Genomic DNA, 4,440 nt, shown 5'->3' with positions numbered 1-4,440 from the left:
CAGTTTAATTTCTGACCGAAACCGCCGCTCGCGCCTCAGGCTGTCAGAATGGGCATAGAAAATGGCGGATCGGCAATCTATCAGTAGAGCCGAATATTGCTGCTTCTGAGGGCTTCCAGTAATCTCCTCACTAGACTGTAGCTAGAACACAGAAATCCAAATAGAAAGCTGAAAAAAAATTCTCTGGAGAGAATAAGGCACTCAGGTGTAATCCCTTCCACTGAGTGAAAAAGACTGAAGGGTTAACGTCACAAGGGGCGGTACCAAGGCTGCAGAAACTTTGATAGGCACTCAGTACACCCAATCATCAATCAAGCTCCCAGAAGTAGGATTGGCGGCGCATCGAGTCAGGAAAAGAAAGCTCGCAGTCAGACATTTCGAGTCATGCTGAAGATACGAGGAAACACATAAGTATTTGCACGTAAGAATGGAGAGAGGCAACAACAACATAACTATCACAAGCAAGTATCCCCATTGGATATATGTAATTATCAACACTGCAAGCCTTGGAGGTTATTTTTTTTTTAAATTTATTTATTTATTTATTTATTTATTTATTTATTTTGAATTAGAGGGGTTCTTGTTAAATAGTCACTCCCCCCCTCCTTTTTTGAGCACAGGCTAATATATTAAGCCCTGTGCAACAGTGGTAATTAATTCCAGGCAGACAGACCCCAGATAGGGCTGCAACCAGATGGGAAATAAAGGATATCACAGAAGGCCTGCAAGCAGTCCAGCTGACAGCCTTCTCATTACTAGAGGGCGCTAGAGCAGCTCTCTACTAAGCTGCTTCCCCTGGCCACGATAGCAATTGCCCACACACTCGATCCTGCAGCCTCAGCTGTTGATACGGTCATTAACAGGGGCAAAGCCTCAGCGCGCCATTGCTGCTGTCAGGTTTCGATGCTATCTCAGGGCATGCTATTACCAGGCAGGGATATCGGCTGTGGGGCTTACTGCGCCTGTTGCCGGGCTGATTAGCGCCAAAAACCGATCTGGGCATGTGCAGACCTCTCCAGCAGGTCTAATTGGGCCGGGCAGGCAACTGAGCATGCGCAGGCTTGTTGCCAGGCAGAAATTTGGCCAATAACGACGAAACTGCACCACGCGGTAATGGCGGCTCCCCCAGCAATCCGAACGGCGTGAAAAGCAATAAACGACTGCCGCGTCTGTCCTGCAACCCCCACAGTCATTAAAAGCGCGCAGCTACTCAAAAGCAGCCCCAGCACAACACGGAATGATTCGGAGGAAGTGTACCACTGAGAGCAGGGCAGGGACTCCACTAGCGGCAAATTAAGTTTCCAAAAAACCACGAGTGTGCCATTGGGAGCAGGGCAGGGACTCCTCAGCCGCTCCTATGCCAACAGTAAGAAACGCGAATAAATCACACCCAGAGGAAGATACCCTGTGTTTGGCAGAGGTACAGAGTGCAATATTAAATATGGGCAGCCACACTGGGGAGCCAGGAGGACTTACCCTTTAAGATGGAAATAAGGGAAAGAAGAATATATCACCCTTGAACATGATCCAATCCAATTCCAATAGTCAGTTCCAGTCCAAAAAGTCAAAATACGTGAGAGAATCCAAAGTGAATTTTTTTATTCAATAGTCTATACACCAGAGATGAAAAAAAAGTCTGATTAGCTGACTGAGTGAATAAAAACTGAGCCTCTGACGAGCAAGTGGGCGTGTCTGAAGAAATTTAAAGATATATACACTCAGTGCTGACTGCTAGACTGTTGAATAACCCTCACTTTGTATTCTCCAATCAGTGCATTGGAGAATAGAGAGTTTTTTGTGACTTCTTAAATCACAAAAAAGCTCTTTACTTTGTTTTTTTTCCAACCAGATGCTGGCAGTCCTTTCCAACTCTGTTTAAGTCAAATTCCCACAAAATTACTCTTATCAATTTTTGGCACAAGTTGGAAGTCACATGGTGTCAAATAGAGGAGTAAGATCAGGAGATCCATATTTTCAGTTTTTTTTTTTTAAATTTGATTTATATGCCGCCCTTCTCCGGAGACTCAGGCGGCTTACAATGCTTTAAGCAATGTTGGCTCTGAGATGGCTTGTGAGCAGTGGTGGGTTGCTCCTGGTTCTGTCCGGTTCTTTAGAACCAGTAGTAAAAGCGGCGAGAGGCTCCGCCCACCTCCCTGGACGTAATAAATGACAATCTGCGCATGCGCAGAAGCGTGCACGCAGCACGCGCACGGTCCCGTTGCAAACCGGTAGTAAAGGTAAGTAGAACCCACCCCTGCTTGTGAGGTGTGAAGCTTAGGGTTGTCATAACGTAACAAAATGTCCATCTTGTGCTTCTGAACTTTCCTTATTTGTTGCTTCAGAGTTTTGTGTATTTCACAAAATTTTCAGGAGAGGATGGAAATGGCACATGGTTGAAGACAAAATATGGAGGTTGTCCATATTAGAATTAGAATTAGAATTAGAATTAGAATTAGAATTAGAATAGAATAGAATAGAATAGAATAGAATAGAATAGAATAGAATAGAATAGAATCGGAGTTGGAAGGAACCTTGGAGGTCTTCTAGTCCAACCCCCTGCTTAGGCAGGATACCCTACAAATAGTGTGAATATAGGTATCCTCACTTAATGACCATTTGTTCAGCAACTTTTGGGAGTTACAGATAGTCCTTTACTTACAACCATTTGTTTAGTGATTGAAGTTACAACAGCACCGAAAAAAGCAATTTATCATATTTTCACACCTATAACCATTGCAGCATCCCCATAGTCATGGGATCAAAATTCAGACTCTTGGCAACTGGCTCATATTTATGACGGTTGCAGTGTCCCAGGGTCATGCAATCACCTTTTGAGACCTTCTTATAAGCAAAGTCAGCGGGGAAGCCATTCACTTAAAAACCATGTTTCTAAATTAACAAGTGCAGTCATTCACTAAGCAACTCTGGCGAGAAAGTTGTAAAATGGGGCAAAACTCACGTAATAACTGTCTTGCTTAGCAGTGGAAATTTTGGGCTCCATTGTGGTCGTAAGTCGAGAACTACCCGAGCAATGGTGCGGAATAAATTGTATTAATCGCTAACTGCTGTTGAACCACTCCCATGTTCAAGATGAACAAAATTTGGCCACTTGGCAGCCTGCACACATTTACAGCTGCAGCACAATTCCCTCAACACTGTCAAACTATTCACATTAGGCTGCATTACTATTGCTATTGGTCTTCTCATCATTCCTGTCACCCATCTCCTCCCACCTGTGACTGCATGACTGTAAATTGGTTGCTTGTTTGTATCCTTGTGATTTATATTGATATTGTTTCCTAGTATGATTTGATTGCTTATTGTACCGCATGACTGTCACTAGGTGTTGTGCCTTGTGATTCTTGATGATGATTCTTGTCTTTTTATGTACACTGAGAGCAGGGGGCTGGACTAGAAGACCTCCAAGGTCCCTACCAGCTCTATTCTGATTCTGACTGGTTCTTGAAGAAGTCCATAAGTAGATAAGATGGACCGTATGGACCTTCCGCAGCCAGGCCTCCCTGTACATACCCGGTGGCCTAGAGGTGGAACTCTTGCCTCACAATCAGGAGATTGTGAGTTCGATCCTAGGTAGGGGCAGATGTGGGCAGGGGGTTGGACTCGACCTGCTATGTCCCTTCCAACTGTTAATCTATTCTATTCTATCTATATGCTTCAACTCCCTGCACCTGGCTATCTCCACACTTTTGGCTGTTTGCCACTCCACCACGGCCCACTTTATCTGCTGTCCCCTACTGGTCCCCAGGTGACCTTCACAATCTTCCTCGTAGCTGCTGATGTGTGCCAGGATGAGGCAGCTGCTGGCTGTTGTGAGCCTTATTGAAGCCCATATAACTTCAAATTCCTGAGGTTAAGAAACGCTGGTCTATGCTAATTATTTGCAGTCTTGTTTCCAGGGTTATTGGACCTTTGGATATAATTGTATAAATGTAGAAATAATCTCAATTCTTGCTTTTTGACTGCTGTTTTTGATATCTGCTATCTTTTAATAAATAAACATCAAACCGTATTCTAGTTAGCTAATCTTAGGGCTGTGGATTTAGAGATTGAGTGGGAGATTGCTGAATGCAAGCTCAGTTGGAACCTAACTGACTGCAAACTCCGTTGAAACTTGGGTAAGTTTCCCAAAATCCGGGTGATAAAATGAGGACTTAAAGAGATATAGAATATTGTGGAATTGGGATCGTAGAAACACCCAGGAGCATAGAAGAGTTCAGAGGCAGATGCATAAATAAATATCTTAAACGTATTTATTCATATGATAAATCATATTAACTATGTACAACAGAGATCAAGTCTCATGAGGAACAAACATGAAAAGAGAGAGATGGAGAGAGCATGGTGGAAAAGGTTGGAGGGGGTTTTATACTCAGGGTAAGCCCCTCCTTTCCACATAGGGGTGGAGACACTCTCTGCCTC

The sequence above is a fragment of the Pituophis catenifer genome, unplaced genomic scaffold (assembly GCF_029215685.1).
Source record: "Pituophis catenifer annectens isolate HBS135680 unplaced genomic scaffold, rPitCat1.0.hap2 SCAF_2, whole genome shotgun sequence".
NCBI lineage: Eukaryota > Metazoa > Chordata > Lepidosauria > Squamata > Colubridae > Pituophis > Pituophis catenifer.
This window is presented reverse-complemented; position numbering follows the sequence as displayed.